Source organism: Desmodus rotundus, chromosome 7, assembly GCF_022682495.2.
Source record: "Desmodus rotundus isolate HL8 chromosome 7, HLdesRot8A.1, whole genome shotgun sequence".
Lineage (NCBI taxonomy): Eukaryota > Metazoa > Chordata > Mammalia > Chiroptera > Phyllostomidae > Desmodus > Desmodus rotundus.
Genome location: NC_071393.1, coordinates 113,318,060 through 113,327,968, shown reverse-complemented (window position 1 = coordinate 113,327,968; position 9,909 = coordinate 113,318,060). Strand labels below are relative to the sequence as shown.

The window sequence follows — 9,909 nt, the reverse complement described above, 5'->3', positions numbered from 1 at the left end:
CCGAAGGACAGCAGGACCCAAGCATTGCCTCCTCTTTCCTCCTGTCACCACGGAGGGAGCTGTGCCATCTCACAGATGAATTGGGAGCTGGGCAGGAGTGATCCTGTACCCATAGATCCAGCGCTCTGCTGGTTCATTAGGAAGAGAAATGACTGAGCCAAAGCTGCCAAGAGCCAACCCATTAGGATTGTTTTTTTCTGGCATCTTCCACAGCATTGTCAAGCTAATGGAGGGATCAGGGTATCTAATGCTGGGAGCAACGGGAAAACCAGGTGTCCCCTAGGTAGACAGTCAGATGTGTGCCTAGCGTGGTGGCAGTGCCCGGTGTCCTGATAGGGACTCTTGCGGTCTCCCTGGGCCCAGAAAGGGACCGTCTCCAGGTCTGTACCTCCAGACTCCCACATTTAGTCTCCTGGCTGGGCAGGGCTGACACCCCAGTGACTCAGCAGGAAGAGAGTTCCAGGCAATGCTTACTCTCTTCTGCAAGGATCTTGCCTGAGAAGTAGCTGAGGCCAGAGTGCAGCGGTTGGGTCTGTTTGCTTTTTTAACACTCTTCAGTAGCCGCTCTGCCTGCCTCCCCCATACATTGATACAATTGTTGTGCTTTTCCGTCTTCAGAAAAATGCTATGCAAACTCGTCTTCCAGCAAGTCCTTTAGCCCCAGGGGGTGATCTTCAAAATAGTGCCAGACATTAATGCTTTTATAGCAGGATGCCAAGGAGGTCCAGGGTCCAGGACAAGGGGCCTTGGGTGGCTCAGGGCACGGCCAGCTGGATGGAAAGCACTTTAATATGTTGGAGGGGGGATTCACTTTTTCTTTACCTTATTATAAAAAACACATAACATTAAGTTGAGCACCTTAACCATTTCTAAGGGCTTGCTTCAGTAGTGTTAAGTATATTTACATTGTTGGGCAACAGGTCTCTAGAACTTTTCCATCTTGCAAAACTGAAACTCTGTACCCACTAAACCCTAAGTCTCCCTTCTTTCTCCCCTCAGCCCTCGGCACCAGCCTTTCCACTTTCTGTGTCTATGATTTTGACTACTCTAGATACTTCATGTGAGTGGAAGCATGCAATGGCTGTCCTTTTGTGACTGGCTTGTTTCACTCAGCATTATGTCCCTGAGGTTCAAAACACTTTAGTGTTTTCACAGCTCATGTTTGCACACTTGCATTGGCTAAATGTCAGCCCTGTGTTGCCTTCCACCTCAAACTTAAGCTCTGTTGCACAGTTGTGGAAATTATTCTTGCTTGAATATTAAAGAAATCTCCTTCCTCATCCCCAAACCCTTATTATGGCTCTTTCCCCAGTGCGTTTAGCAGACTTTGGGAGCATGGGAAATCTTTCTACTTTGGTCAGTGTTTGGCCAAGCGCTCATTAACCAATACTTTCTAGTTCCTTCCCAACTATTTCCTTCAGTATACCACATACTACCTAAATGGAATATCTTGTTATTTTTTTAAAAACACACCCTAAACATTCCCATCTTCATGCCTTGGCTCATGCACTTTCCTCTGTAAGGAGTGCCTTCTTTTGTCGACAAAAATTCCCGAAGAGATGTGGAAAAAGGAGAAACTATCCAGGTGAGCAGTTTGCAAACTGGGGAAACACAGTCTCCAATAGCAACAAAAAATGCATTTCACCAAGACCACAGGGAGGCCCCCTTTTATAGAGAAAGTTCCACCCAGGTTCCTGATTGGTTCAATTTTATGCAAATGATGTTTCCAAATTTGTACAGTTCGGATTGGTCCGAATTGTTCAGTTCTGATTGGTCAGTATTGTGTGTTCTAATTGGTTGTTATAGAGCAGTTCTGACTGGTCAGTTTAGATGCAAAATTGTGTACTTCTGATTGGACAGGGCAGGTGTCAGCCCGTTGGTCAAATGACAAAATCAGACACTGTCTTGTCATGGTTGACTCAGATGGCAGGAGCACACTACAGGAGGTTGAAAGCTCAGTCTGTGGCTCTTCCTGGACTGCAGAGTGTGCGACAGCCTCTGTCAGCAGTGGCCACTAGATACTGGCTACGAATTTGGGGCCAGTTCGTTACAAGAAGTTCACTTTGACAGATGTATTGCCTCTCAGGGTTCACACTCTTTTCTCTTTGAGTCCAACTCACATTCAGCTGCTCAGACCTACTCAAACTGCACCTTCCCCATGAAAGTCTCCAACTATTCCCCTCTTCAGAAACTATCTCTCTTTCCTCTGACACGCTAAAACGCTTTTTTCTAAAACTTCAGTACGGTGCTTATACTTTTGTCGTCACCATCATCATCGTTTGGTAGTATTTATCGAGAATCTACTCTGTGTTATGAAAATAGTATGCACTTTACAGGCTCATTTGCATTACTATCTTGTAAAATAGTTACTTATGCCTGTTTTTCTTCTTTCTAGGTCATGATAATAAAAACCGAGATTTGACATCAAACAGACATGGGTTTGGACCCTAGTTCCATTATTGGCTGAAAAGCCTTCTGGGCAAATTACATGTCCTGTTAAACCTCAGCTTTCTTGCTGATAAAACACAGATAGTAATACCTCATGTCATGTTGTTGTATTGCATGAAGTAATAGTAATAGCTAGTATTTACGACTACCGAGTAGTAGTAAGAGTAGTGGTGGTAGTATTTACTACTACTGAGTAGTAGTAGTGGTGGTGGTGGTGGTAGTATATACTACTACGGAATACTACTGCATTTACTGAACCTATTACATGCTGAGCGATACTCCAGCTACTTCTTCTTTATTACCTTATTTACCATAATAATTTAAACCCTTATAACAACCCTAGGAGGTAAGTTTACAAAGGGAGACTATAATGCAAAGAAGTTTTAGCCAATAAGTGGAAAAGCCAGAATAAAAACTTCAGAATTCTTACTCTTTTTTAAGTATGTTTTATTGATTATGCTATTACATTTGTCCCACTTTTTCTCCCCTTTATCCCCCACCGCCCTGCACCCCCCTCCCTCCAGCATTCCCCTCCACCCTTAGTTCATGTCCATGGGTCATACATGTAAGTTCTTTGGCTTCTCCATTTCCCCTACTATTCTTAACACCCCCCTATTTTGTACCTACCATTTATGCTTCTTATTCCCTGTATCTTTTCCCCCATTCTCCCCCCTTGTCCTCCCCAATGATAACCCTCCAAGTGATCTCCATTTCTGTGATTCTGTTCCTGTTCTACTTGTTTGCTTAGTTTGTTTTTGTTTTTGTTTTAGGTTCAGTTGTTGATAGTTATGAGTTTGTTGTTATATTACTGTTCATATATTTGATTTTCTTTTTCTTAGTTAAGTCCCTTTAACATTCATATAATAAGGGCTTGGTGATGATGAACTCCTTTGACTTGACCTTATCTGGGAAGCACTTTATCTTCCCTTTCATTCTAAATGATAGCTTTGCTGGATAGAGTAATCTTGGATGTAGGTCCTTGCTTTTCATGGCTTCAAATAGTTCTTTCCAGACCCTTCATGCCTGCAAGGTCTCTTTTGAGAAATCAGCTGACAGTCTTATGGGAACTCCTTTGTAGGTAACTGTGTCCTTTTCTCTTGCTGCTTCTAAGATTCTCTCCTTACCTTTAATCTTGGGTAATTTAATTATGATGTGCCTTCCTATGTTTCTTTTTGGACCCAACTTCTTTGGAACTCTCTGAGTGTCCTGGACTTGCATGTCTATTTCCTTCACCAGATTGGGGAAATTTTCCTTCATTATTTGTTCAAATAAGTTTTCAATTTCTTACCCTTCCTCTTCTCAGTCTGGCACCCCTATGATTCCAATGTTGGAAATTTAAAGTTGTCCCAGAGGTCCCACAGCCTCTCCTCATTTCTTTGAATTTTTGTTTCTTCATTCTGTTACAGTTGAATGTTAATTTCTTCCTTTTGTTCCAAGTTGTTGATTTGAGCCCCAGTTTCCTTCCCTTCACTGTTGGTTCCCTGAATATTTTTCTTTATTTGACATTGGGTAGCCTTCATTTCTTCCTTTGTTTTGTGACCAGACTCAACCATTTCTGTGAGCACCCATATTACCAGTGTTTTGAACTCTGCATCTGATAGGTTGGCTATCTCCTTGCTTAGTTCTATTTCTGGATTTTTGATCTGTTCTTTCATTTGGGCATATTTCTTTGTCTCAGCGCACTGGTCTGGATGAATCTTTCTTTTTTAACTCCCTGGTTGTTGAATTTCCATACAGTTTGATTTTTCTGGCAGTTCTGGTTGTGTTAGTTTTTAAATTGGTTGTTATCCTTCTTTTGGTTGTGTGAGGAAGAAAAGCGTACCTACCTATGCCTCCAACCTGGCAGGAGCTCCCAAAATTCTTAGTCTTAATCATTACCAACAGTTGCCTCCCTAGGGTGGATAATCTCCAACACATACTGGACAGTATCTGTTTAATACTTAGCCCAGTACAGGCAAGTAGAAGCTGCTAATTTTTTTTTCCATTTTAAACAACAAGTTTATTTAAACAACCAGATGCTTAACTTGAAGGGAATACTACGTAGGAGTCATTTCTTTAGAGTAATTTATTCCTACTTAAAGACAGATTGCCCTACAGCTACATACAAAAAAGTTATAGAATTGTCTTTGTCTTACAATGATAAATAAAAAACATTAAAATTCTCCAATCAAACAAGGTATGCAAGGATTTTTATGTTGTTCTTTTTTTTAACAGCGAGAACAAAATAACTTACTGGAATATAAAAATAAGAGCTGAATGAGCATGCCACTGATGGAGAAGGGGGTATCTTCAGAGAACCAGTATTTTTCCCTACCCCATCTCCATGTGATGTCAATCAAAACACACCATTGGCCATTTAGTTAAAAAATGCAAATGCTTGTGCACATACATCAGTTACTTTACGTACAATAAAGGAATGGGGAAAGGGAAAATGAAAACATAGAGGACACTGTATTGTAGTAACCAAGGTGTGGTGGAACCAAGTTGCAGTTTTCTAACTGAGAATGTCTTCTTGGTCTGGAGGAAGGGAGTTCTGAAGTGAAGTAGCAGGTTCCCTTTTTAGCAGACACCTCCCGTCTGCTGCTGGAACACCTCAACTGTGCATCCTCTATTTCCAACTGGGCAGGTGTGTCTGTTTCATTGATTGGCTCCCCGTCAATTCGGAATCTGATCCGCCTCATTGACAAACCCTGTCGTTCACAATAGGCTTTCATTAGTTTACTAAGCGGTGTATGCCTCTTAATCTTAAACCCGCACCACAGAACCATGTGCTCCGCCGCCTTCAAATTAACGTGATCTCAGTCTTGACTCCTTCCTTGGGCTTTTTGTCGGCCAAGGTGAGCACCAGAGTCTCCTCAGCTGCCACTTCACAAAAGAGGTTTCAGGTCTGCTGGAAGCTGCTATTCTTATCCCTGTTCTTGCTGCTGAGGGCTGGAGTCTGTCCTGTGCATCTTTGTTTCCCCACAGCACTGCATGGTAGTAATAGCTTGCAGTTGTTAAGCATTTTTCACGAATTTGCATTTGCCAGGAATTGTGGCAAGTCCCTCACGCTAGCACAATGAATGAATGAGTGATTGAATAAATGTGTGGATGAAAAAAGGGGACACGAACTCTTGAACAAGGGGCAAAAATGGTCTGAAAAGAAGGGTCATCCCTGCTAGGTTGTTAGCCAGGCAAGAAGAGGTTGTAGCGGAGGAGAGGCCTCCCAGGGATCTGACTTATGCCCAGTATTCATCAGTGTTTTCATTAATGACTGCAAAGATGGAGTGCAGAGTATGCTAATCAAATTGGTGAAGCCTGCAAGGCGGGATAGAAGCTGAGCACTTAGGAGGAGGCCAGCTCGAGCTTGCAGACAGTACTTGACAAATTAGATAAATAAACAGAGTCAATAAATGGAGCTCCAGGAGCTGCAGACTTCAAGTGGCTCCGAGGGAGCAGACACCTCTCATGGCTCTGCCCAGAGAAGGCTTGACCCACTTTTCTTCGGGCTTCACCTGGCTTGACTGCACATTTGGGGCAAATCTGAGTGCAGTTCCCTTGAGGGACTTGGGCCTGGAGGCCTCATGGTCCAAGTCCCTACTCCAAAGGCTAAGCTGTCCCCATTCCATCCTGCCCCACCCCTCCTCACCCTAGCCATCTGCTTAGCTGGGTCTCATGGGGAAAGGAGATGGCTCCACTTGCTCCTGCAAAGACCTGAGACTTGGTAAAGGCAGGAATTTGCCTCATGATGCCCCACTCCTGCCCACCAAAGTGGTGCTACCCTTCTCTCTTCCTAGACAGTCTCATCATTAAGCAACTTCTTTTCCCATTTGCTGCTGCGCTGGGGGTTCTTTGGGAAAATGTGCTGGGTGTGAAAGAAGGGACAAGGAGACAGTGTGATCTGGTAGGGAATGCCGTCCACTGGCCCTGCCAGCCCCTGGGAGGGAGACAAGGTCTGAGCGGTTTGGCAGTTACAAACCTGTGTGGGCTTTTCAGCTCCTGCCCCGTCCCTCCAGAGCTATGCAGCGTCAGGTAAGTTACTTAACTTCTCTGAGTCAGATCCTTCTGTTTACCAATAATTGAAAGCCACTCAATTTATCTTAATCAAAATAGAGTACTTGATTTGAAGAATAAGAGGGATTCTCAGGAAACCTGGGAGCTGGTAAGAAGGTCTCAGTGGACCATGGTAAGGCCTCTTTCTTCCTCTTCTCTGCAGTTGCAAAGTTCTCTGCTCCTGCTTTTACTCAGCACACCTGATTCTTTCTCCTTTCTTAGTCGGCCTTCATGGTACACGTGGCTACACGCTGGTGTTACAGCCCCACCTTTACGGAGGGCCTAGCAGTGAGGACAAATGTCTCTATATCAAAATCTACATTTCCAGGAAGAGGAAATTGCACTGGGGTCAAGTTCCTACCCTGGCCTGAGTGGTATGTGCTTGGTACCAACATGCCAGTAACAACCCACTTTGGTGGCGGGGTGGCAGGTTCTCAGAGAAGGGGCAAGAGTGGGGAATCCCCCAATCAGGTGTTCAGTACATCCCTAAGCTTCAGTTTGCCCATGTGAAAATGGAATCCTGTTACCTACCTCACAAGAATAAATAAAATACTCTATGGAGAGTATTTGACATAGTGGCTGATGCATAGTAAGTGCTGTCACTTGTGGGCAATTGCTCTTATTCCAGATAAGGTTCACTAGACTTGGTGAGAGGATCCCTGAGGTGAGATGGGCCTGGATGGGGAAAGTAGCTCCGAAGGGACAGGCCTTAGGAAGGTGACTGTGCAGAATGTGACTGCATTCGTCAGCTCTTGGTTGCAAGGAGCAGATGGGGAAAGGAGGAAGCTGGAGAATTTAGCCTTTCTACAAGCTCAGTGACAGCTCCAATGGCACCTAAGAGCCCTGTTGACCTCCTGCTTGAAGGTTACACAGTTTGATCCACTGGGGATGAGGTGTCAGTACCTTCTTACCCTGAAGTGTGTGCCAACCGGGGCACTGGCATGTCTTTTTAATCTTTGTATTTCCTTATTGTAGAAGTTGACATTAAATGTCAGTCTACCATGAACTCATAACCATACTAGATGGTCAGACACTCCATCCCCATTGTCTTTATTTCTGTCCCTCTATCTTCTCTAAAGCTGCTCTGCAAGAAAACAAAAACAAAAACAAAAAAACAAAAACAAAACCAAAAAACCCCCAACAACAACAAAACTTTCTCCGGTTTGACCAGTATGCATATGAATTCATGCAGATAAGTGAAATCAATGCATGGACCAGAAAGGACCAGTTCTGTTTGGCGTCAGCTAAGATATCCTACCACATATTATAGAAGATTAGAACTGTAAGAGACCTTACCAGTAGTTTAGTAATTTTTGAATACCAGTCTGTGAACCAGTATCAGAACTTAGCTTCTAAATAAATGCAGTTTCCAGATCCCCACCAACTGTGGCTCTGATACCCAGGCAGACTTTGGACTGGCTTTCACCCATGTATAGATGAGGCCAAGGTCAATGAGACCTGCCACAGGTTCTGGGTCCAACGGACAACAGCACATCGTGGTTCGGGTTTACTCAGTCATAGATCATGTGCTTATCTGCATTTCTAAGCCCACGTGTGTGTCAGAGAAACAGAAGCCCCATGATACTGAATCCAAAGTAAAAATTTAAGGAACATTTTGATAAGGTGAGCTTTACCTTACCAGAGCTGACCCCAACTTGTTGCAAACACCCTCATCCCCAGCCCCACCCCTCAGCCTGCACTCAGCCTTTCACCAAAAGCTCGCTGTTTTGAGGTTGGGGGAGTGAGGGGAGAGCTAAGAGCCCTCCATGATTTTAACAATTTCAGTACTTTCTAAATCTAAGCAAATAATTTTCCATCTAAGCTGCCAGACTTCATTCAGGACTTGTCAAAACAAGCAAAACAAAACATAAAACCAGACCAAACAATAACTATAGCTCAGGACTCCTGTGATGACCTTGGAAACCTTGATGACCTTCTAACTTTGTGTGACTAAGCGGTCCTCAGTTCTTCCCCTTAGGAGCTCTCCCCCTCCCTCTCCCTCAGTGCTTAGGTCTATGCACGCGACTCTCAGACAATTTTTACAAAATTGTTTTTGTAAAACTATTCTGCAGAGCTAGAAGTCAGAACGGTAGTTGGCTCTCGGACTCCACGGCGGAGACTGGCTGGAAAGGGGCCTGAGGAAACTGTGGGGCGAGAAAATGCTCTGTGTTGTGACTGTCGAGTTGGCTGCAGGAGCGTGTTCATTTTGGGGACTTATCCCCTGACTTTGGAGCTCTGTGCATAGTATAGCACATAATTCTAAATCTCGTGTGTCATAAGGTACTTCCATGTTTAACCATTTGGGGAACTGCCAGACTGCATTCCACCAGGAGTGTATGAGGTTCCAATTTCTCTCCATCCTCACCAACACCTGTTATCTGTCTTTTTGTTGAAAGCCACTGTACTGGGGCCTAAGTGGTATCTCGTTGTGGTTTCTGATTTGCATTTCTTTAGTGGCTAAGGACATTGAGCCTCTGTTAATGTGTTTAGTGACCATTTGCTATCTTCTTGGGAAAAATATTTATTCACAGTCTGCTCATTTTTAAAGTGGCTTATTTGTCTTTTCTTAGTGAGTTATAATAATTCTTTATATATTCTAGATACAAATATGAGATATATGATTGCAAATTTTCCCCCATTCTGTGACTTGTCGTTTTGCTTTCTTGTCAGTGTCCTTTGAAAAACAAAAGTTTTAAACTTTAACAGAAAAAAAATCCAGGTTATCTATTTTTTTCTTTTGGTGCTTATATTTTTGGTGTCATATCCAGGCATCTATCACCTACCAAGATCACAAAGATTTACACATGTACATTCTAAGGGTTTTATAGTTTTAGCTCTTCTATTTAGGTCTTTAATCCATTTTGAGTAAATTTTTGTATATGGTGTGAGGTAGTGGTCCAACTTCATTTTTTTCATGTGGCTATCCAGTTGTCTGAGCAAGTGTGTTGAAAAGACTCTTTCCCCCACTGAATTCCCTTAGTATTCATGTCAAAAATCAGTTTACCATAAATCTGAGGGTTTACTTCTGGATTACATTTCTGTTCCATTGATTTGTTGTCTATCTTCATGCCAGTACCATACTGTCTTGATTACTGCAGCTTTGTATTATGTTTTAAAATCAAGAAGTGTCAGTCCTCCAACTTTGCTCTTCTTTTTCAAGATCGTTTTGGCTACTCTGGGTCCCTTGAATTTTCGCAGGAGGTTTAAGATCAGTTTGTAAGTTTCTACAAGGCAATCAGTTGGGATATTGAATCAGTTGGGATATAGAGACTGTGTCACATCTGTATCGCTATCTTAACAATATTGTCTATTTCATGAATGCTGGCTATCTTTTCATTAATTTAGGTCTTCTTCAATTTCTTTCTACCGTGTTTTTGTATTCTTCAGAGTATAAGTTTTTCCCTTCTTTTGCTAAATTTATTCCACAGT

General features: G+C 43.0%; 1 pseudogene; it reads right to left on the bottom strand.

Annotated features, from left to right (window-relative positions):
- Positions 1-303: 303 nt before the first annotated feature.
- Positions 304-5,423, bottom strand: LOC112311911 (small ubiquitin-related modifier 2 pseudogene; annotated as a pseudogene).
- Positions 5,424-9,909: the final 4,486 nt, after the last annotated feature.